Source organism: Toxorhynchites rutilus, chromosome 3, assembly GCF_029784135.1.
Source record: "Toxorhynchites rutilus septentrionalis strain SRP chromosome 3, ASM2978413v1, whole genome shotgun sequence".
Classification (NCBI taxonomy): domain Eukaryota; kingdom Metazoa; phylum Arthropoda; class Insecta; order Diptera; family Culicidae; genus Toxorhynchites; species Toxorhynchites rutilus.
The window spans coordinates 128,493,823-128,519,973 of record NC_073746.1 but is presented as its reverse complement, the minus strand read 5'-3'; positions in this window follow the sequence as shown (position 1 = coordinate 128,519,973).

The following is a 26,151-nucleotide window of genomic DNA, read 5'->3' as shown; positions in this document are numbered from 1 at the left end:
TTACGGTTGCGGCATGTTGAATGGGAGAGAATCTTGCAACCTCTGATGCTATGTTGAAACCACCGGGCAAAAGAAGGTAGAACCTTGTCGATTAATTAACATAAATCGTCTCGGTGGTGGTGTGATCTTATTCGCGGAAAGCACGCAATCATAAGACGATTACACGATATGATGACTCTGGTGAATGCGATTCTGTCATCATTCGGTGACATTGTTTGCTCAAAGTAAGATAAATGTCAATTATAGAGTTCGATTGTAATACTTTGTGTCGGTTTAACTCATCTAAACTCTATTCCTACTAGAATATTGTGAACAAAAGAGTGTACTGCATTAAATCGTGTGTTTGTTTCAGGCATTTCGCACACACACTATGTTCAAGGTCCTGATCAGGGTAGTCAAGATGATATCTTCGTTTTTAATTTCTTCTTATTTCAATCCCTGTATTTTTATTTAGGTCCAATGATTTAGGTACAATACATGAAACTCACTAAATTAAAAAATTATAATTTTAAGAAAAAAAAGACGGGTGGGTAATGTCGGGGACATAACCGGAGTGACGTAGGACTATACAAAGGGGGCAGCTTTTGTTAAATATATATTTTAAATATATTGTTTTATTTTCTTCTCCTACGTGAATACCCACCTATCTACCTGAAAATGGATTAGTTTACTGTTTACTCTTTATGAATATGTTGATGGTTCTGAAAAGAACCTTTGGTGTTGTGTTTTTGTTATCACTCGATATTCCCATCTTGTTCGGTTAAACCTTCCTGTTTAGCTATTGCGTTTGCCACTCGCCACAGCTTTCACAGTTGGAAAATTTCTTCCCATCCAGCTTGTGGCATGTTGTTCAGTAAATTACATTTAATGCGACGTGCCGGAGAAACACTTTGCCACTCACTGAAACTAATTGTTGCCTTGATGAGCGCCGAACCGAAGCTGCTCTGTTCTTGATGCGGGTTTTCTGATTGTCGTGAGCAGCTTTGCAAGCCAACTCGAGCACTCCGACGGCCGAAACTCTATAATCGCTGTTAGTTATACTGGTGCTCCGGCACCAATCCGTTCGGCCTAGTTACCCTTGCGGAGCAATCAGTGAATGCGACCAACAAGGAACTGGAGAACGGCACGGTTCGAGTGAGACTTTGCCTTTCCCTTAACTTGTCCTCCCTTGTTACGTCCACGATGCCGATGCCGTACAACCACACGGGTTTACGGTTTGAAAGAAAATAAGATATTTTTTTGGGGTCCGCGTGTTTTATACTCTAGCGGTACACACTCACAGGATAGAGACAAATCGGCAGACTCAGCCAGAGGTGCGAGTCCAACGAGACGAACGAATGAGCGTTGAAAGGGAGCGATGGCAAAAAAATACATTCATTACGATTTGTTCGCTCGTTGGATTCACATGCAGGCTAAAAACGGTCCTTTTCAGGATCACAAAATTATCTTCAATCTAAAGAGTTTATTGTTTTGTTATCACCCGATATCCTCATCTTGTTTGGCTAAACCTTCCTGTTTAGCGATTTGTTGCCACTCGCCACAGCTTTCACAGTTAGAAAATTTCTTCCCATCCAGCTTTGTGACATGTTGTACAGTAAATTACATTCAATGCGACGTGCCGAAGCACCACTCAGTGTCGCATTGGAGGCGATTTTATCCTGTAATTGAACATTTTCGATGACAGTGGTACAGTGTCGACTTTCAATGTGGGGTCATAATTTGGATCTCTATGTTTACAAAAATGTCCAACTAAATAAGTCGCATTACATGTCCGTCCAATTAGCTAAATGTCGAACTAATAATAAATTACTGTACTTTCAATCTGGAAACAATTTAAGAATTGGTGAAAATTGAATAATCAGGAAAGTCCCCAACTATCAATAAGCTCAGAACAACAGCCAAATAAACATAATCATCAGATCCTGGCAAACAAATTATGAAAAAATCAATTTGTGTTTTATTATTATTTTGGATAATGTTTTAGAAAGCATTGAACTGTATTTCCTAAACTCTTTTATGGAAGGTTTAATGGCCATGAAAAGCGCCTTGTTTTATGGAATGGTTCCAATTTAGAAAACTTAGTACTCGTGGTTTTGAAAAAAAACCATTTCGAACGCCCTCGATGCCGCCTTGTTCTGGATTTGCCACCAAAGCAGTTTGTATAAAGAACAAACTTTTTTCTTCTGCTACCAGCTGCCGTTTTGCGATTGCGTTTGCCACTCGCTGCAACTGCCTGTTGTCTTGTTGTCCACCGAACCGAATGTGTTCTGTTCCGAATGCGGGTTTTCTTATCGTCGCGAGCAGCTTTGCCAGCTAACTCGATCACTTCGGCGGCCGAAACTATATAACGCCGGCTAGGTGGACTGGTGCACTGGTACTAACGCGCTCGCCCTAGATACCCTTGCGGGGATCTCCAGATCAACACGGTTCGAGCGGGATTTTGCCTTTCCCTTCACTTTTCCTCCTTTACCATGTCCAGACATGGCTGCTTGGGTTGGTTTGTTGATGTGTTGTGATGCGAACCGATGTGGTGTACGGTTTGAATGAGAATGATCGTTACGGCAGCGGAGCGGGGATTTTTAAGCTGACTGGCTGGCTCGAGAATTACGCATGTGTGAGACTGCGACCAATGTTTCGTTCATTTTTTGACGTAGGATTACGTCTTTCGGGAACATATTGGGGTACAAATTGAAAAACGAATATCGATCGCATCGTGAAAAATGTCCAATTTCAAACGCTTATTGCTCAGTCATTTCATGACGGATTGATGAGATTTTTACATCAAAACATTGCGGCACTCTATAACAATTTTTCACCTTGAATAAAATAATATATATCATGTAATTAACTATCAAACAATTGAAAAATCTCAACCCCTATCCAAACGATACTGATTGGTCGAAATTGACGTCATTTCTCTTTCGCCTGCTTCGCTTCTTTCGTTCCCCGATAAGTCAAATATTTGCATGGTGAGCGAGTGGGGGGCGCCTATTTCTCACATACCAACTGATATAAAAGGACGGTAGCATTTTTGGATTTCTCATTCTCGTTCAACGCTCAGATCGGCAAACATCTGGGCTTCTAGTGTGCAGTGCTCTACAAATCAACCAACACCATACGGTGCGGCAAAGGAGAGGAAGCCATCGGCAACCAACGATGGATGCGGTGTGGCAAAGGGAGCAAAGAAGAGTAGGCAGCGGAGGGCATCGAATTAAATCTAGTGTGCATTGCTGGTGCGCTCCTCTTCACATCAACAATTGGATGCGGCAAAGGAGGCAGAGGAGCGAAGTGCATTGCATCGCATCGTATCACACCCGCCTATCCGTCGTTTAGCTTGTCGTGGTGGTGCCAATCAAACCCTCGCAAATCGACGTACAGAAGCCGATGGCGCCAAAGTCAAGGAAAGAATCGGCGAATCCGTAAAAGCTACCGCTCCCAAAACTAAACTGCTATATCCGACTGAAACGCACCAGATTCCATACAACCCATTAAACCATTCCAGTCCTTCTCGGGACTATCAATTTGTTTTGAAACAAAAGAGTTTATTTTACTGTTTTCCACTTACCACAAAAACTATATAAAACCGATCAAAAATACTGTTTATTTTTACATTTTCTACTAACAACTAACATGGAACGTATCACGTCAAAAACATACGTTTCATCAACCACCTTTTACTGGATCTGGCAAAAGAAGCGAAGGACATATGCATGCATGTATATAACGGAACGCTCCAGTCATACAGAGCCCGTTAGGGACGAATGACCTTTAGGTTAAAGTCCCTTCAAAATCAAGAACGAACTATACACAGCCCGTATCAGACAAATGCATGAAGGAATTTTATAAAATAATATTTTCGCGGTGCCTTTGCGCCAACTACACGGGCGAGTAGCACCATACTAGCAAAAAATATCGAAGTTCGTGACATCTGGTAGCAATATTTTTCTTCTTTTGAATTATAGAGACTTTATACTTTACGTTCATTCGTTTCTAGCCCTGAGAAGGGCTCTTGCGAAGAAAACTAGTTCATACTCTTTTTCGACCTATCTTTAGAAAGACATTTTCATTGTCGCTCAGCACTCCTCAGCAAACGAGTCTGCTTTCGGTGGCACCAAGCGACGCCATGAGCAATATTTATTTAGGAAGGCAGATTAATCTCCCATCGAACTAGCAGGCTCGAAGGCAGTTTTAAATTGACAAAATTTAAATGTATTTATTTTTTTTATTTTGATTTTTGATTGTTCAAAACAATTACATAATTTTTTATATATATTGCCTGATGTTTCTACCAAAACACATCATTCAAACACATTTTTTTTTCATGCGCAATTTTCATATAAGATTTTTTGACGTTGGATTACGTCTTTCGGGAACATATTGGGGTACAAATTGAAAATCGAAAATCGATTACATCTTGAAAATTGTACAATTTCAAACGCTTATTGCTCAGTCATTTCATGGTGGATTGATGAGATTTTTGCGTCAATCGATTTCGGTACTCCATAAAAATTTTTTATATTGAAGAAAATAATCTCATCCCCTATCCTAACGGAAATACCCACTTCTGATTGGTCGAAATTGATGACACATGCGGCGAGTCCCTAACAGAGACATCAAAACCAAGCTGCCTGGGGAAAATCGGTATTGCAAATCCATAAAGTAGGGTGAGCTTTTGTTTCTATCGAAATGTGTTCCCTAACAGAGACATCAAAACCAAGGTGCTCGGGGAAATCGGTATTGCAAATATATGCAAGTCGGAGGTTGCTCCATGAAATTTCATATCAATGACCGATCGTTTATTGTGAAAAATTTAGCACAAGTGTAAGTGTAAAATTGTATATGGTAGCAGTTGTGCTAAGAATGACTTGATATATGAAACGATTTATTTTAATTTCCTAAAATTAAAAACCAAGGTGTGTTCCCGCTCGAGAACGGGTCGTTTAGTTTAAGCTGTCTGTTTTTTGTGTTCATTTTCACCCGAGGGAAGTTTATAAGTAAAGAAATATTCGAAAAAGTGATTTCCCATATCCTCTATATATAGTATTAGTTGTTGTTAATCCAATTAAAATTGAATTGGGTTGAATAAACACTCAGAAAGTAAAAATTATAAAAAAAGAATACCTTTTCCATTTCAAATATGTTTTCCCTATATTAAAGTAACATGTTTTTACTGATGAGGAAAAATTATAATTGTGATCGGTATTGGTAATTGTCTTATGTTACATTGGTGAGTTTTTTCCTTTATTTCATGCATACATATCACAGGAGGCATCTCGTCTAGGATCACAGAGGGCGGTTTTCATCATATATCGTTCCACTTCGGTATCTTTTATCTGATACGCACCATTCAACGACTGTTTACCATCCTTCTGCCATCATCACTCGATAAACACTGGTGGAGTTAACATACAATACCCAACAACCAAACAAAACGGCCCTTTTCAGGGCCACCATATCATTATCAAAGAGTTTAACGATGTAATTCTTTAAACATATCCAAAATCAACAGATAGTCTAACGGAATCCTACGTCAACTATGCGGTCGTGTCTCGGACACAACCATTCTTATTCTTCTTCAATGGCACTAACGTTCCTAGAGGAACTTCGCCGTCTCAACGTAGTATTACTTGCGTCATTTTTGTTAGTACTTAGTTTAGATTTCTATGCCAAATAACACGCCTTGAATGCATTCTGAGTGGCAAGCTCTAGAATACGCGTGATCACAGTGCAAGTCGGAGGAAATTTCTCTGACGAAAAATTCCCCCGACCAGAACGGGAATCGAACCCGAACACCCGGCATGTTAGTTATGACGCTAACCACTCTGCCAAGGGAGCACCAACCCTCCTGTGACTTTTTCTTTTTCCTTTCCAATCGTGCTTCATTCTATTTCGCTGCTGCTCTGGTTGCCCGTTTTGGTCGGTACGATTTGAGGAGCACAAAATGGACCAATCAAAAATGGGCACATAGGGCGTTTTAACAATGCTTGATATTTCACAATTATTCAATTATTTATCTCAAGAAAAATGAAATGTTATTCGTTATGATAGATGCGTAGATATATTTCCTATCAATTGATGCAAAAACCTTTGCGATCTATTGAGAAATGCTCGAGTTATAAGCGTTCCAAATCTTGCATTTTTTCCTACTTGTTCAGTGCCTAGATTTCCATTTCACCCCCTATATCTTCCGGTTAGACGTAGTCCTACGTCAAAAATGGATGGGTTATATCTGTGATATGACCGCAAGTTTGGCGTGGGACTACCGTTGGCATTTACCCGAGTGCAACAAATATCCGAATGGAACATTTACCCGAATGCAATATTTACCCGATAGTAACTTTAACCCAAATGTACTATTTACAGGACGTTCATCAAATTTGTTATGAACTCCGCCTGCGAATGACGGATCCCAATAATAGCATGTCCGAATAAGAACCTGAAATTATTGAGAACCAGAGCAGTGGGTCCAAAACCCCAGTAAAGGAGGATGGTTGTAATAGCTGTTATCCATGGTTATTATGGAAAGAAAGTAATGGATAAACCCCTAATCCAAGGTGTAAAGCGACCCGTGCCGAGGGATGAATGGTAGGGGGTTGGGGGGTTCTAAACCCTGTCCCTGAGCCTGTGGAGCACCAGGGCACCCTCCACAGTATCGTCTACCCTTGCTGCATTAAGCCGGTCACTGATGCAGCGGACCTTCTTTACCGCGAGACTCGTGGGACTTCTATGGATAATCCAAATGATAACAATAAAAAAAAACTTCGGGTTCCGGCAGCCTCTCTCTGTCGGAAAAATCCTCCCTAGAGATCGATTCTATGAGTATTGAAGAGGATGAAGTACTGAGTGACGCACCTGTGGATGTTCAGTCATGCTCCTCTTCCATCCTCGATACTCCGACTCGTTGTGAGTTGCTAGAGGATGATAGTGACTAATGTAGAGTCACTACAAAAACTGAATCTAAAGTTATAGATTCAGTCGAGCTCCACTTTTCGTGGAAAAAGAACCTCACCAAGGGCCAGAGAAGAAAAATGAAGAACTTGGTCGCAGCAGGGATTCCTGCTAAGGATGCTCGGCTGAAAGCACTGAGTCAGCATATCTCTGGGCGAACAAAACGCCCCCGAGAATCGGAGCTACCTAGTAGTGATGAAAAACCGATTCCTAAAAAATCAAAGCAAAATCTCTGCCCCCGACAAAAAGCGGGGCAGAATGAGCAGAAAAAAGTTGCACAAAACACTCTTCAAAACAATACCACAACAACCACTATCGAATCTGGAATGTCCTTCAAAGAAGCCTTAGAGTAGATCAAAGTTGGTATTCTCTCGGAGAACTATCCCAACAATGAACTGACTACAGCTCAACCGGATTCCATTCAGAATGCTCTACTCACTGCAATAGAGCAACAAAGAAAAGAATTGGTGAAACTCAAGTTTTTCAACTGCTCATATAAGTCGGGTTATCAAATCCTTTCTTGTAAAGACCATCAAACGTCGGAATGGTTGAAGAAAGTGGTTCTCATGATAACCCTAGAGGATAACATAAAACTGGTTGCTCTAGACGCTAAAAAATATTCCGCGTCCAGAGATTCTTCATGCCTTCTTTCCACAAGTGCAACATACAGCGACGAGAGACTCAAAAACCTCATTGAGAGCCAAAACGAGAATCTCTCCACCGATAAATACTCAATCTCCAATCCCAACGAATACTCAAGAGATCCAATCCCAATGAAATCCACGCGGATTGGACGCTAACAGTCGACGAAGCTTCAAATCGAAGTTTCCTCGAGAAGTTTCTCCGAAAAACAAGGAACTTGACAATCTGACTGTTCCTGGCCCAAGCGGTTCAAACATAAAAGCAATCGCAAAGAGGGTAGGAACTTTAACTACGACAAGTGAGAAAGGTGAGTTTCTTCAAACCCCCCATCACGCCAGATCCGAAACAAGCATGGACACTGGAACAAGCAAAAAACCTGATCATAATTTTAACAAAACAGATGGGGCGCCGATTCTCCCAAATAAACCCCCGGATCGGTCAACCCAACCTAATGCAGAACACTAAAATTTTGCAAATAAACCACCACCACGCTAAAGTTATTTTTAAATACGCGGATTTTCCAACTTACGCGGTTTTATTACGAGGTACGTATCCCCAGCGTAACAAAAACCTGGGTGTACTTCTACCAAAACTTGACATTATAATATCAGATTATTTTCAGACACAATTCTCGTGCAAGATTTTTCCACTTGCAAATAACATGTTTCTCCGTTACATGGAATAAATGTTTGATACAGAAAATATGATAGAATGAAGACAGCCCTAAATCGGACATTTCCTTTCTCGAGTTTTGCTGTTATCAACACATTCAGCGGTCCATTTTTATTTATATAGATAAAAGACGATATAGGAGTGCGTTTCATCACATTAAAATCCATTTCCACTTTCGAACGAAGATCAATTCCGTTACCGCAAACATCAAATGGACTAACAATGCTTGTAAATATGTAATTGTAGAACACATGCGAATTGAATTTTTCGAATTTTCCCATTTTCCTTTGGAGTTTTCCAAAAATTTTCAGCTGTCATGTTTGGTTAGAATATGTTTGGTTGAAATATGTGCATTATTTTTATGGGACCCCCTCTCCTTTCCAGAGGAAGAAGAGGGTGTCTAACCATCATAGAAACATTTCTCGTATCCAAAAACCTTCACATCCCAAATTTCGCTCCATTTGCTTGATTAGTTCTCGAGTTATGCAGAAGTTTGTGTTTCAGTTGTATGGCGGCACCCATGCCCTTATAGATGGGGTAGGTGTGTCGAATCACCATAGAAACGTTTCGTGCCCCCTAAAACCTTCGCATGTCAAATTTGGCTCCATTTGCTTGATTAGTTTTTGACTTATGCAGAAATTTGTCTTTCATTTGTATGACAGCTCCCCCTTAGAGAGGAAGGTGGGGTATCTAACCACCGTAAAAACACCCTAAAACATGTCAAATTTCGTTTCATTTGTTTGATTAATTCTCGAGTAATGTAGAAATATGTGTTTCATTTGTATGGCAGCCACCCGAGTCCGGGTCCATAAGAATCAGACAGCCAGACAGAAATCCAATGCCATTTATTTGGGTAGTACTTTACTCGAATGACAAACAATACCAAATGAGAAAGAAAGAAATATTTAAAAAAAATCAAAATGAAAATTATCCTGACAATAAATTAAAACCAGTTGAACGCCACTCGACGGCTTATTTTCAAAGAAAGAATAATTTTCTGTAATTATTGAATTGATATATCCTCGTTTGTTAAATCCAATGCGTTGGAAGCGGCGGCCTCTCGCAAGCAAACCTGTGTTCCTCCAAACTTGCGTTAGATCCGACCGAGCGTTAGCAAGCATCGGACGGCATACCGAAATATTCGAAATATTCCATAGCACGTGTTCATATCTGAATGATCTTTTAGTCTTAAAGAGCAATGAGGAAAGGAGAGGAGTTATGTTAATCGTGCCTACGCTAGTTTCTAAAAATGACAAAATTCATAATCTGATTTGTTGGAATTTTCTTCAGTCGGGTTCGGGTAAATGTCGCCTTCGGGTTTTTCTACATTAGGGTAAATGTTCGTTCGAGCTAATGTCTTATTCGGGTAAATGTTGCATTCGGGTATTTGTTACATTCGAGTGAATGTCATTCGGGTGTGTTTTTTGACAAAATGGCGGCCGTTTGAAGTAAAAAATTCTGTTTAAACGTTTTTTCTCACATTTCCCAATTTTTTGAAAATTGTGTTCATATGAATTTGACATAAATCGGCTCAGTAGAACTTGAGATATCGTGTACGCCAGTTTGAAAAAAAACTAGTTTCCAAGAAAAAACCGTTTGAAGTTCATTGTTATGGCTGTACTAGATTGGATTGTGCTTCACTAAAATGGCTATAATTCGAATCCACTGCATACTCGAAATGTTTCGCTTCCAGTTACGGATGTCTCGTTTTGAGTTTATCATCCAAGTGGGATCCGTAATTACCATTAGGAAGTATTAATCCTGCTAACTTCGGGAAAGAGGAGTCATCCGACGTTCAACTCGATTGAAAGCACTGCCTTCAGGAGCTTTTTTAAGAACGAATATTGCATCAAGATTCAATTGCTTTAAATGATGAATCGCCATATCTATCATCTTTTTAAAACGAGAGTTTGGCCCTCCATCCACATTAATTATAATTACTGGCTTAATTAGTCTTCGATCCCGACTAACTTCGAATTCAGAGAGCTCGCTTACTTTTTTTTCATAATCGAGCCCATGCGCTCGAAGAACAGTGACTTTCTTAACAAACCGCAACGTACTTTGGCCCACTGTATCCAACTGCTTCAGCATGACCAATGTGCCTTAGCTTCAATCTGCATTTGAGATAACCGATGGAATACGCTTATGTTTAGCAGTCACGATAAAATCATGATCTGGAAAATTGAAGAGATATTCGAGATGCATTAATCGGTTACCTACTTACTGGCTGCTGATAAGCCCATTACTCAAGCTCATTACCCATTACCCATAACGCAGCTACTCAATCATAGGGGATGTCCACATACAACGTGTAGATCGTGTAGAAAACGAGATCGGGAAATTATTTGAACTGCGCATAAATTCCATTTCAATGTTGTTTCTATTTTGTATGCTATGTTTTTACATTGATAAAAACTTATATTAAAAGTTTATTAACCCTTTGCGGTCGTATGTCTGCTATATAGTATGAACTATACCGATCTTATACTTTATTCAAAATTACACCATTTCACAACTTTTGGACGAATTTTAATGTCTAGTGGGCACCCTTCATATGTTCCGGTTAGACGTACACTCTGTCCAAATTCTATAAGACCACCCTGATTATATTAGGCTGTCAAAAAAGTCCTGCGGTATTTGTTTTGATTTTTCATTTGTTCATAAAATTAGTTACAATCATCTGTTTTAAGTCAAATATGCGCCGTTTTGTTCGATGATTTGTTCCCAACGAGATGCCAACTTTATAATACCCCTGTTATAGAAGCTCGCTTCCTTATTGGCAAAAAACTCGGATAGCCAATTTTCACAGGCCTCTTTTGTGGCTAACTTCTGACTACCTAGCTCGTTCGCCATGGACAAAAACAGGTGGTAGTCACTTGGTGCAAGGTCCGGACTATACGGCGGATGCAAAAGAACCTCCCATTCGAGCTCCCGGAGCTTCTGGCGCGTCACCAAAGAAGTGTGTGGCCTGGCGTTGTCCTGATGGAAGACAATGCGGCCTCTGTTTATCAAAGATGGCCTCTTCTTCATGAGTGCTATCTTCAAGCGGTTCAGTTGTTGGCAGTACAGGTCCGAATTGAGTGTTTGGCCATAGGGAATCAGCTCATAATAGATTATTCCTTGACAATCTCACCAAACACACAGCAGAACCTTCCTGGCCGTTAATGAGGGCTTGGCCACCGTCTGAGCCGCTTCAGCGGGCTTCGACCACGACCGTTTGCGCTTCACGTTGTCGTAAGTGACCCACTTTTCATCGCCAGTCACCATCCGCTTCAGAAACGGGTCGATTTTGTTGCGATTCAGCAGCGATTCACATGCGTCGATACGGTCGAAGATGTTTTTTTGCGTCAACGTGTGTGGCACCCATACATCGAGCTTCTTTGTGAATCCAAGCTTCTTCAAATGGTTAATAACGGTTTAATGACTTATCCCCAGCTCTTGGCCGATGCTACGGCTGCTACTATGCCGGTCTTTCTCGGCTAATTCAACGATTTTGTCGCAATTATCGACGACAGGCCTTCCGGAGCGTGGCGCATCTTCGACGACCTCTACACCAAAACGAAAACGTTGAAACCATCGTTTTGCGGTGGAAATGGAAACTGTATCGGGTCCATAAACTGCACAAATTTTATTGGCAGCTTGAGATGCATTTTTGCCTTTGTCATAGTAGTACTGTAAAATATGTCGGATTTTCTCTTTATTTTGTTCCATATTTGCGACACCATAACTCACGAATGACTTAACCAATTAAAACACTGTCAAGGACTATACTATAGCGCGCAAAAATACCTTTCCAACAAGCTATAGTATGGCTCGATACAATGAATACAACTAGAACTACGCGCTTACAACGACACCTCGCGGAAATACCGCAGGACTTTTTTGACAGCCTAATATTTCGTTGCAACACAAGCAGAATTTCAACAAGATACACCCATACATTGTAGAATGCATAGAATAAAGTATACTTAAGTCAATTCCGTTCAAAGGAGTTGTTTGCTTATTTATTGTGCTTAAATATGATAATTTCAGCTGTCCAGTTTCTACGAGACCATTTCAAAATTCATAAGTATTATAAATGAAAAAAATCAAAACGATCGACTGATTTACATGTCAATAATTGACAACTTGTCATTTCGGTTAATAACATGGAAAAAATTGTGTTGGCATACTATTCACCAAATTTTGCTGAACGGATTTCTGGATATTTTTCCGTGTTACCGGAATTGCGATCTTGAGCTCTTCAATCGTGGTGTACCGTTTTCCTTTAATGTAGATTCTGTGTACAAGGGACCCCCTAAGATTTTCTACAGCATTCAAGTCTGGAGAGTGAGTCGGTTGCAAAGAATCCTGCCCAAACCATGCACGAGCCTCCACCAAAATTCCTGGTTGAAAAATACTGTTCCTTGTTCCGTAAATCACGCCAGTACCCATTGAAAACATCTAAATTGAACTTTTTTTCGTCAGTGAAGATAACCTTTGAATAAATTTTCGTTATGGTATATAGCAAAATGTATTCTGTTAAAAACATTCTTTGTCATAACATACTATTCCCCATTGTCGGTTCATGTTAGCTTTGGCAAAACTCAGACGTCTTCCGATGTGAGATGGTGTAAGATAAGGATCATTCACCTTTCAAACCCTCTTTATGTGAAGACTTTTTGCCAAAACTTAACGAATTGTCACCCGAGAAACATTTAGATTCAAATATTGCTTTATTTGCATAAGCGATTTTGAGGTATTCGAAGCTGTTCTAACTATTTTCCGCTTATCCCGGTCAGAATGTTTCGATTCACATGGAGCTCTCTCTTTCTTACCGTATCCTTGAGGATTCGCCAAGTAATTGATCACTACTTGATAGGATCGTCCAATCCGACGAGAATTTTTTCTGATACCAACATTTTCTTGGTGAAATGTCGATTCGTCTCTTTTCTCCGTGAGCACTTTTCCCTTCGGCATTTTCCAAATTTATTGATCAAAACAAATAAAACAACGGAAAATGTAACTGGTCTTGTACAAACTTGACACTTGAAAAATACAAAAAATATTCGTTTACGATCAACGCTTGCACACATACATATGGAAATCATGCAGTGTATAGTAGTCACCAATACCTACACACTAGAATATAAATTAGAGCATTGTTCGTTTATAATGACACAAATCAGTTTAAAATTTCAGAAATTCTTATAAATACGCCTCTGGGATAAATACCCGTAAGAGCTCAACCAAATGTATAATTAGCGACACCATTCCACAGTTTTAAATCTGTCAATGTAAATTACACTTTAATTTTGTTATGAATCGAAGCTACAAATTCATTAAAAGCCCGTAAATTGAGTTTAATTCTACTGCCCACAAAGCATTCATCTCAAGCGCAATGGTGTACCTATAGAGGGCTGTGTGTGGGTTCGCTCTCAATCCGTTTCCTGGTAAATGTTTCCGTTAGCGGTAGTGTCGTCCCTTTTAATTTTTTTTTTTCGTTCTGGTGCAGCACGATTTGCCGGTGCTTGCGATCCGAAAGTGCCATAAAGCAAGATAAAAATAATTAATATCAACGGTGCATATCGCGTGATTCCGTTTTCATAAATTCGAGCTTTCCCTACTCCCGGATCATCCCCCTCCCCAGCTCAAGTGTATCTGTGCCATCCGGATTGAGACGCACTGGGTCGAGATGTGGGTAATGGCGTTAAATTTGGTTTTGCTTCTACTGATCGAGTGAAATTGCAATGATTCCTCCCTCCAGAAACCCAGCATTCCTTCTAAGTGCCGCAATCGCTAACACGTAATTGCACCCGAATGGCATTGGGCGACTCGCGATATTGCAAATGCGCCGCTCGTATAATAAGCAATCGTTCCACCGTCAAATCGCAGCCATGCTGAGTACCTCTGCGTGGCTATGTCCTTTCTGGAATCCAACGAGTTTTCAGTGTGCCTAAATTATCTGTCGGTTTGATTTTTTTTGTGTTCGACAGCGGTGAGCAAAATTTGGGGCAAACAGAATATTCATAAATGGTACGCAATATTTCACGCTCTAGGTGGTTCCGGAATGGTGATTTGAGAGCCAATCGGTTTTCAAATTTCGTAATGAGGGTTGATTAAGCGTAACGCGAAAGAAATACGCCATTATTTCGATACAAAATGTTACTAAGTATGGGTATAATCCGTTATTTATGAACACCAATTTCCCGAGGTGGACCATTGAATGTATAGAGCAAGTTAATTGAAGTTTATGTGGCACTATTTGGCAATGGGGACACTTCTGATTCAAATAATTAAATATCTATCTCACGTGAGAAGAAAAGGATAATAGGATATTGAAAATTAAAATAGGATTTACTTCTATAACAATTTGTAGATCATTCATTTTCTGGTGTCTTTATAGTTTTCATTTATTGTTGGAGGTTGTTATCGTTCAGGGACTGCCAAAAACGATTAGGGGAATTCGGGGGAATGTGGTCACCCTAAGGAACATGCCCATTTCCTGTGTCCACATACCACTAAAATTCCCGTTCTTCGAAGAATATTGTAGCTCAACTTATTGTAGTTCAAGATAGTAAGCGGTTTTATTATGAAAATTGAAAATAGTACATTTTTTTAGTGAGAAGGTAAAGTGGTCACTCGCACATATAACGCTAGAAGAGATATATTTATGCGTGTTTTCTTGGCCAAATTTGTTCAAATCATTATTGAAATAGTAGGTACATGTATGAAATGAGCTAGACCTATTCACCTAGAATCGTAATTGAACTTTTCTCATACGTACAAAAACGTAGTAGGAAACACATATGGTTTTCCAAAATGAGGTTTGGTTTTGGTTGGGGTGGAATATTTTTCCTTGGTTAAAACCACAAAAGGAACCTCTTTAGGCGCAGAAGGTGATAAGGTATATCAGCTTTTGAAAACAGAACGCTGTCAGTAGTAATCCTCCACTGATCACTTCGCCCCCCAAACAACGAAATGCGAAAAATGCGAAATAATCGCTGAAATTGAACAAAATATCTATTCACCTCCCCTAGAATATGTGAACAGTCGTCCAAACTGTTGATTTGTCGCAAATATTAAATTCGAAATGCACAAAACTACGGCCGAATGGCCATCGAGAGAGCGTTTTTTGTTTTTATTTATTTCTTGACATGCGACAGCTCCACTGTAGTAAAGGGTGACTCAAAAGTCATGAAATTCTTCAAACATAAGATGACTGTCAATAGGGTGTCAATAGTCAATAGTTATACTACCAAACAAGCAGGTGACCACTTTACCCAACGTTACCACATTTCCCCCACCACCCCTACATGTCTAAAGGCAAGTAGAAAAAATAGTTCCATCTTTTCTTTTCATGTTTTTTTGCTTCGAGTTATGTTCATTGATATATAAAAAATAACATGCATTCAGTAGCTTATAGTATAACATTTATTGCAGAGTCCATAAACTCACTTATCACAACACGTTTGTGTTGCACCCTGGACGCGCTCCATAGCTTTTATACAAAATCGATATTGATTCGCGTCGCAAATGCAGCAGCAGCCAATTCCACCGCTTTGTAATTGCCCTAACGTGCGATGACATATATGTATTCCTAATCACTAAATTCGGGCAGCCATTTATAACCCGAGAGAAAGCGGGAAAAATCAACAGAAAAAAAGAAACAATAATTGCAATGGGGACCACCGCACAGATAATTGAAAATCGATTTATCGGTCAAAGTTTAAATTGTTTTCCTGTCCCTCCGCTTGATAGCCTGCTGCAATCAACGGTTGTACCGACTCCCGTTCCGCACCAATCGCATTCCAACTGATGAAAAATACAGCACTGCTTGCTGGCCTTGATTAAAGCTCCCTGTCACCGCGGATCTATCCCGCAAGCCCTGGGTGAAAACGATGGACTGGAGGGGGAATGATTGGAATTCCGACGGAAACGCCTTTTAGACCTGATGTATCTGCAGTTTGGCTACTTCATGTGTGTAGATGTGGTTAGTGCGCGGTATGCTGAAACAAATATTTTTGTAGAACTAAAAAGCACACGATCAGATCAAATTTTCAAATCTGAGATGGTGCTGCCAACTCCTAAACCGAGTTGGCATGGAATTCGTCTATAGTGACTGATCCAAGTATCAACTAAATTCCAGCCTAGTTCTATAATGATGAATTTGAATGAAGTTTCAAATCATAATTCTGGTTGATCATTAAGCTCCTGCTTCAATGTTTCAAACGCATCAGTGTCGTCATATGTCCCGTCAAACTTGACATCAGTGAGAATAATGGATAAATTGGAAGCAGTCACATTACTCCATACATCTGTTCTGTGCACCTGTGGCGTCTATTACTGACAACGAATGTAGCGGCCATGAACAAATTGTATATAGGGGTAGTGGAGGCAAAGTGGTCACGTGGGGTAAAGTGGTCACCTGCTTGTTTGGTAGTATAACGAATGACTATTGACACCGTATTGATAGTCATCTTATGTTTGAAGAATTTCATGCCTATTGAGTCACCCTATACCGTTCTGAATCATATTTCGGACAACATCATATTTCGGACACCTTGTTCTAATATCTTGAAATTCTCAATGCACTGATGATATAACTATCAAATTAATATCACAATTGCTTGTTTAGAGTAGTCCCTTTGTGTAACTTTCATTTCATATGAGAACTACATTTGAACTATAACATAATCGGCAACCAAGATAGATCGGCAAATTATTATTACTCATTATCGATTGTGTTTGACATTTGCTTCGCGTGAGCTCGTAGAATTTACCCGTTCATAAATATTTAAATTTCTCCCGTGTTTCATCAGTTCTCATCATCGTTATCAGGTTACTGTGATTGCTTGGTAAGTGTTTCGCCGTTGATTATAAAATATAATCAAGTGTAATGTAATTTTAGTCCAAAAAATTACAAAATAAAGTGTCCGAAATTTGAATTCAATCTGTCCGAAATTTGATTTAGTGTCCGAAGTTTGATTCTTATTAGCTTAATTTGAAAAGCATTTTATTCGATGATTTTTAAATGTTTTCAATCAAATAGGTATCAAAGTAGAAAGCTTAAAAGCATATTGAACTAATTTATCGAAAATATCAACCAAATAATACCTGTGCATAAAGCTTAGATCTGTTTTCTGCATCATATGCCTTAAGCGTCCGAAATATGATTCAGAACGGTACTTCAGTGGAGCTGTCGCATGTCAAAATATAATTGAAAACAAAAATCGTTCTCTTGGTAAACATTCGGCCGTAGCTTTGTGCGTTTCGAATTTAAGGAATTTCTAGCGAAATTTAGTATATTTGACCTGATATTTTCGGCAAATCTACAGTTTGGACGACTGTTCACATGTTCTAGGGGAGGTTAACAGTTATTTTGTTCAATTTCAGCGATTATTTCGCATATTTCGCATTTCGTCGTTTGATGGGCAAAGTGGTCAGTGGAGGATTACTACTGTGGGAAAAATGTTCTGTTTTCAAAAGCGTTAAGGTGATGTTTAAGTGGCTGTAAAAATCATGATTTTTGAAGATTTTCCTTGAATTTTCACCAGGAATTGTTTATATTGATATTGCAGCCATTTTAAGAAAGATAGAAGTTGGGCGTCTAAGAACAAATTGTAGAGCGATTAAAGAACTTTAATTTAATTGATAGAAACAATCTAGTTTAGTATACATTTTTAGGATAAAATTAATGATAACACATCAAAAATTATTAACTTTTAAGTTTTTCACTTCCAAAATGGTATTAAAATTCACTAATTTAGCTGTTCCACTACTATATCCTGCAATAAATTTTCACATCTTTCAAATGAAATCATCATAATTGTCTTTCCTAGCGTATTTTTTAATGTAGAACCAGTTTGAGGACACAGAGTCCGAAACAAAAAAACTCTATAATTCTGTCATTGTTGAAATTCGAACAGGAGGAGGATTTTCTTCATCAAACATGATCGTCTATCACCTCCTGAGAGAATCTGGATAAATTTATTTTTTTCATGTGAGAAAGATGTTTTCTGACTTTAAGGGGATGAATCAAAAATTAAATTCCTCTTTTATTTTCAAAATACCAAAAATACATGCAAAACAAACAAATCTCGCGTAACTTTTGAAAAGGTCCTAAGTAACAAATGTAAACAAATCGAGTTAATGGATGCACATGATTAGCTCTCAATCATTGAACGCATTGCGAAAACAACCGTTCAAGTATCTATCCTTTTCACCTTTTTATCACCGATACAAAATATGTCCAATGTACAGATTCTAATTTTAAGCACTCAACTGTTACTTCGGACGCCACTCTCCTCTGACGCTCGATACGTCCGAAGTAACCAGGGGTACGACTAAAGCGTCAAATCCCTCATATTGCCAGTGTACCCAATATTGCTGCGGTTCACTGACATTTTGGTTCTATCAATTACTGTTTGTTTACAACTCGGTCCGGTTATATAGTCGAATAGTGGCTAACTTTAAACTCCATGTAAAATGTGAACACCTCCATGTGAAACCGAAATATAAAAATCGCTCATGCAGTTAGAATAAAGCAACGCATTTTTCGATTTCAATCCTCGTAAATGATATGTTGGTAAACAAATGACGCCATATTGATTTTGATTTTGGGTAGCCTACCCCTGGAAGTAACAAAGCAATCAAAACAAAACGAAGTCGCACTTTGGACATTTTGAGTTTGTGTTATTTTCGGGTGTAGATATCGTTTTTAATGCAGTTCTACGAGTGATAACAATAAAGATCTGCTTTTAGCACGAAGTGCAAGTGTTTGAATCGTTGTTCAGTAGTTATTTTCATATTTTCATTGTGCAACGTAATTCGTCCAATATACAAAGCCGTCAGTCAAAACGTCCAATGTAACATTTTTCGCTCGGAGGCTTCAATTTCAAACTAAAATCACATTACAACAGTCACGATTGGTTTTTCAAAGTTATTATTGGCTGCTTGTGGTAAAAGTAGTGATAAAGATCGATTCATTTTGAAACAATTCGCGGAACAATGTTCCGGTCTTTAACTTCGTTTTTCTCGATTTTATGTGAATGTTACATAGGACCTTTTCAAAAGTTACGCGAGAAATCAAAAAAAAATTTTTTTGACTCGATTATATACAGGATTTGATTATATACAGTGAAAAGAAATCAAAAGCTGTATACCGTTCTGAATCATATTTCGGACAACATCATATTTCGCTTTGTTCTAATATCTTGAAATGCTTAATGCACTGATGATATAACTATCAAATTAATATCACAATTGCTTCCAAATAATACCTATGCATAAAGTTTAGATCTCGCATATGCCTTAAGCGTCCGAAATTTGATTCAGAACGGTATAATCGAGTCCGCGCTGTATTTCAATGATGATTTAGACAAATTTGGCCAAGAAAACACGCATAAATCAATCTCTTCTAGCGTGATTTGTGCATTCCTCCCAGTTCTCCTACCACTGCAATCAATTGCTTAAAATGCAAATACAGTATCCAACCTACGGGCGTGAGAGGAAATATTAAGTTGCAATATCCGCGTGTTTGCAGGTTATTGGGTATAAACAAAGCCATTCGTGATCTCTTTAAAACAGTCTTGACCCAATCAGCGAGCAGTCAACAGTCTTCCTTAATTCCGAGGTCACACACAGCGGTTTTGCTTAAAAGGGGATTCTACTCTGGAAGGTCAAAAAATAACGGAAAAATAAATTTCAACCAGATCGGTCCACTAGATTCTGAAATAAACGTACCACCAGAGAGAGAGAGAGCATCTGCGCGTCCACCTGCCAACAGCATAATGAAAAAAAAAGAAAAAAATAAATCTTCGAATATATTCATATATTTAATATTTAATATATTTAACGAATAACCAAAATATCCCAACACCTGCTTTAATTCTAACATTCGAAAAAACACGAATATCCGTTATTTTTCTACTTTTCAGAGTAGGTTCCCCCCTTAATTTGAAGTGGGAGAGCAAACTCTCTACGAAGGGTCGATAGTACGCTATTTCAAATCCAAGATAGAGGCTTGATGAAATGACACTCCGCTTCGGTTAAACACTTTGACGGCCATGAGTGCCGTACTACATTAAAAAATTATTCCGCTGGGGCCATGAGTGCAGCACTGCACACGTGAAATCTTCCAAAGTTTCAAACGTGTACGCTACAGCACACGTTTTACGTTAGAACTAATGTGTTTATCGTTTTCTACTGGCCTCAATACATAGTAGGACTCTTCGATCTTATATTTGGCATCACTGCTTGTATTATTCTACCAATTGCAAGTTATCACTGCCCGAAATGCTTCGAAGACATAGAAGTCATTTAACGAGTTTGAAATAATGTTATAAAAATTGTAATTCTGAAAAAATAAATTGTTTCATGATGATTTTTATCGATATTTTACTCGTTTACCTTGAGGGGGTATTCTAGTGTAGAGACACACATTTTGGACGTTTTTTCGAGCTCCGTAAAAATAAAACAAATAATATTTTTAGTATCCATTATATCATTATTTGTTCATCTATCTTTTAACAATAGAACAAAACTTGGACGGAGAAAAAATAATTACTTTCATAATTAGAATACTTAAGCGCTGATGAAGTGAGAGGGTTCAAAAAAAAAAAAGTTGTGCCATGGCGTACACGATTCCAGCCCTTCTGGTTATCTGAAACAAAAAATTCGAACAGATTCTGGATCAGTAAAGATGTCGCTATCGCATGAATCTGGAACAAGTTAAGAACATCGTTTTTGACAAAATGGTGGCCGTTTGAAAAACAAAATGCTGTTTAAAGCGTTTTTGACGTAGAACTACGTCTTTCAAGAAGGGTGCCAAATCAGAAAACAGGTCACGTTTTTATGAAATAAAGTTAACGTTAATAACTATATTCACTGTGAACGAATTCTCATGATTTGCATACCAATTGAATCGGAAATTCTCTAAAATTTGTTCGATGTGTTATACAATACAATTCGCTAATCTCTAAACGATTTAATTTCATGAAAACTGGAAGAACTTCCTTTTTTCCCATACATTTGTTCTCCCGATTTGTGTGCAAACCCTACCCGCATTGCGAATGCTTATAACTCGAACATTTCTTAACAGATCGGAAACATGTTTGCATCAATTGATAGGAAATATATCCACGCGACTATCACAATTAATAAAATATTATTTTTCATGAGATGAACAACTGAAAAACTGTGAAATGTCAAGTGTAATTTAAATGCTCTAACTGCCAAGTTTTGATTGGCCCGATTAACGGTTTCTCCAACACAGACTTCAAAATCGATGCACCTGTGGAAATCCGCTCTGCAAACATGCATGCAAATCGGGGGTATTTTTGTTCCCACCGAGCTGTGTTTCCCTAACACGGACCCCAAAATCAATGTGCCTGGGGGAATCCGCTTTGTCAAAACATGCAAGTCGACCGTATTTTTCACTAAGCTATCTTTCCCTGACACGGACTTTCTTTTTTAATGTCCTGAGGGAATCCGCTTTGCAAATACATGTAGGTGGGGGGAATTTTTTGGTGTTGAGTGCTTTTGTACTCGCCTGTCGTTGTGCAGACGGGAATACGTTTCCCTAAAATGAGAAGCCTGGGAAAATCGCCATTTCCGATACTAGAGGCGAATGAACTTTCGCGGTTCGAGAACTACGTAAAGAAGAGATGTGCAATATTTTCAGAGGGAAATGTAAAATACAAAGATCGTTTGACAATTCTTCCGTTCACATATTTTGATAGTCCTAGGCATCATACTCAACGTGAAAGGACTTTCATCAAATTTATTTGCAACAAAGAACATAATCTATCACAAAAATTTCGATGCATTCTAAAATAATATTCGAAGTGGTAAATAAGTGGATTGCATAATATAATTGCGTAGTTCTACGTCGAAAATATGCGGTCGTGTCCTTGATACAACTCCTTACAATTTTTTCTAACGTTTCCCGATTTTTCAAAAATAATATATTTAAAAAAAAATCTTTTTTTTTAAGGTTCATGCGATAGGGAGCTGCCTGCAGATTGTATTCATATAGTTCGACATGAATCGGTTCAGTGGAACTTGAGATATCGTGTACGCCAGTTTGAAAAAAATGGTTCCGAGAAAAACGCGTTTGAAGTTCATTGCTATGACCATACCAGGTTAGAAATCGCATCACTAAAATGGCTCGAACTCGGGAAATAATACGATTTTCGATAAGTTCTTTCTAGAATATATTTTTGAAGGCCTAAACTACAGAAATATGAAGGAAAAAATGATTTTTCTTAAATTTCTAGACTAGAATACTCCTTTAACCAATCACCAAAATATCTCAACACCTGCTTTAATTCTAACATTCGAAAAAAAACACGAAAATCCGTTTTTTTTCGACCTTTCAGAATAGGATCCCCGCCTCTTTCAAAGTGCGAAAGCAAACTTACTACGGAGCGTCGATAGTAGACGATTTCAAATCCATGATAGAGACTTGATGAAATGACACTTCACTTCGGTTTCATGTCGCCTGGTATAGAGTGCTTGTGTATTTTTGCATCACTCGTACATGTTTTATGCATTGCCAAATGTAGATTGAACTGTTAATCACAATGTAATGTTTTGCTTATTAGAAATCTGGGCTAATCGCGGTGGTGGAACAATGAATATTATTTTAGAATAAATAACTGCAATGCAATGTATTCTGAAATAATACCATAAACAAGTGAATCGAATAAAAAAAATTCGTAGTCCTACTGTCGCCACGTTTACAAGAACTTTGATTGTACGATAATTGACTAAACAACAAATTATTATGTTCGCTCGATCCAGCAATGATCGTTGCCAGTTTGGCGGATTTTTTTCTACAAATTTTCCCTACTTCAACGAATTCGTCATCTCGAATACAATATATGCACCAGATAACATTAATTATTTATCGTTCGGCTTCTAGAAAGAATTTCGATAGCGCAACACCGCGATAATTATAGAATACAGTCAGCGTTACCTCGAGTTTTGATAAACTTTGACGAGATTTTTCCGTTTCTTTTTTTCCGTTTCGGCTCAGTTGGAAGGCGTCATTCTGAAGCTACTTATTCATATTTCCGTATCAAATCCAGATTCAGATATAGATTTAGGTACAAACATCGAATTCAAATCCTCATTAATCATCAATTCAAGTTTCAGATTTCGAATATCAGTATTCTGATTCATTTGTCAGATAGCAGATTTTTGTTATTGTAGATATCAGAAATTAAACTTCTTATGCCTAAACAAAATTTCAGGTTCCAGATTCTAATAAAATATTTGGGATTCGAATAATTTCAATGGAAGTAAAATGCCAGACTCTGTATACCTCAGATTATATGATTTACAATTTCTAAAACTGAGATTCCAATCTTTGGGATAAACAAACAATTTCAAGAACCATATTCAGCTCACAATTGATTGAAATTGTAGAATTAAATTGAAGCTCCCTGTTTTGAATCTGGTATCCAAATTCAGGATCCAGGATTCATATTCCAGAATGCAGTGCCGAATGATTCGTATTGTTGATACAGATCTAGATTCCGAATCTGGCATTTTGAATTTTAGATTGTAAGTCTTAGTTTGGTACTGAACAGAGTGTCTGAATCAAAATCCGAAATCCCAAATGATATTCTATGTTTCATATTTCCATTCGGAATATTTATACTAAATCCAACTCGGAAATTTCGAACACGAACACACATTCAAATTTAAATTGAGGTTAAGATTCTAGAATGCACTCTGTTTCCAGATTCAGAATTTCCCCGAAATATTACCAATTTCCAGATTTTCAATAATTCCAACTTCGAATTGCAGATCAGTTCCTGTTACAGTACAGTCATTTCATTCGGAAGATCGAAAGGAAACGAAACTGTAACTGTGTATAAATCAGAATTAAGGTGATCTGGAAATCGGCTTTTTTTGTTGATACACCCATTTTTGAAAATTTGTAGCATTTGAACCGCTCAATCGATTCCTTTTTACATTAAATGAAAGATATTTGAATGAACTTTCTAGGAAAAAATGTAAACTGAAACACTTGCTTTTTATATGATTCTAGGAAAGCTGAAACTTTTTCACATAATACATGTAAAAAATTCAGAAACGCATGTATTTGAAGTGTCGATATATATTTTAATTAAATGAAACATATGACTTAATATAAAGAAAAAAATATATCTAATTAACAGAAATATAAACCTATCGGAATATTTATATATGTTTTGTGAAAAAGTCTTATCTATCCAGAAATTATATAGAAAGCTATGATCTTTTCGCGCCCTTAAATTTTATTTCTTCAAAAATTTCGCCTGAAAGTAGTCATTTATTACACAGCTCAAGACTTCCCCTAGGAAGTTCATTTAAATTTCTTTCATTTTAGGTAAGGTAGTCGGAGGGGGGTGGGGGGTCAAAAGTAATAAATTTAAAATAATGAGAATGTTCTCCGAAATCAGCATAAAGAAGAGAAACAAATTTAATCTAAAAAATCACGAAAAAAGTGTTCCTGAGATAATGATATTTTATGTAAAACAGTCTCAGCTTCCAAAAAATGACATAGAAGCTTTCAGATCTCGTTAGCTTGAAACTTTTCTTGAAAAGTTTACTACAATATATTTCATTTGTATTTAAGAAATCGCATGTCGGTTGAGCGGTTTAAAAGTTTTAAAAGAATACGAACAAAAAAATATAAAATTTTGTAAATAAGATTCACAAATTCTTTCACCACAACAAATGAATGCACATTCGATTTTTACCCAAAACATCTACCTCTTTGCTAATCGTCTATTCTGTTGAAATTTATTGTGACATAGAGCGAGAGTAAATTGCAATGCGGATGCCATTTTTCCATTTGTAGACACAAATTAACGAAGCGAATCGGACTGCGCAGTATTCTACGGGTGGAATGAATCGCACACATGCCGTGAAATGGGATACTTTTTGAAATCGATGATTGACATCGATTAAAAAGGAAATTGTCATTTACAATTTCCATCGCGCTCCATTGACAGTATCAGACAGGAGATGAAAATCCGGTAAGCTGTACCCGGCTCCCGGGATTGAAGTATTTATGGGGAATTCCATCCCAGATGACACGAAAATTGCATCTACGCGGGGTCCGATGACCACTGGCATGAATACCGACAATGAATGCATTTTTTTCACTTCGTGGGATTATAATTATAACTTGTCAATTGGTTTCCGATTAGTTCGTGTTGCGTATTGTTCTACATGTAGCTAATTTATATAAAGGGTGTGTCACATCAAATTGCATCACGGAAAAAACGCTGTAGAAATTCGCTCAGTAGACCAATCCTTTTGAAAATTTTAGGCAGTAAAATAAAAACTATTAAACAACTTTTGGCATTTTCTTTTTATTCATACTTCGAGCCCAAGCCCGTATGCTCGCACCTTCCTCTTTACCCCGTCTATAAGGTTCTGTACAACGTCAGGTTGTAGTTTTTTTTGAAAAGAAATCCATTTTCTCTTGAAGTCCGCCTCCGATTTGACAACTTTTGGGTTCTTCCGGAGGGCCTGCTTCATAATCGCCCAATATTTCTCTATTGGGCGAAGCTCCGGCGCGTTGGGCGGGTTCATTTCCTTTGGCACGAAGGTGACCCCGTTGGCTTCGTACCACTCCAACACGTCCTTTGAATAGTGGCACGAAGCGAGATCCGGCCAGAAGATGGTCGGGCCCTCGTGCTGCTTCAATAGTGGTAGTAAGCGCTTCTGTAGGCACTCCTTAAGGTAAACCTGCCCGTTTACCGTGCCGGTCATCACGAAGGGGGCGCTCCGCTTTCCGCAAGAGCAGATCGCTTGCCACACCATGTACTTTTTGGCAAACTTGGATAGTTTCTGCTTGCGAATCTCCTCCGGAACGCTGAATTTGTCCTCTGCGGAGAAGAACAACAG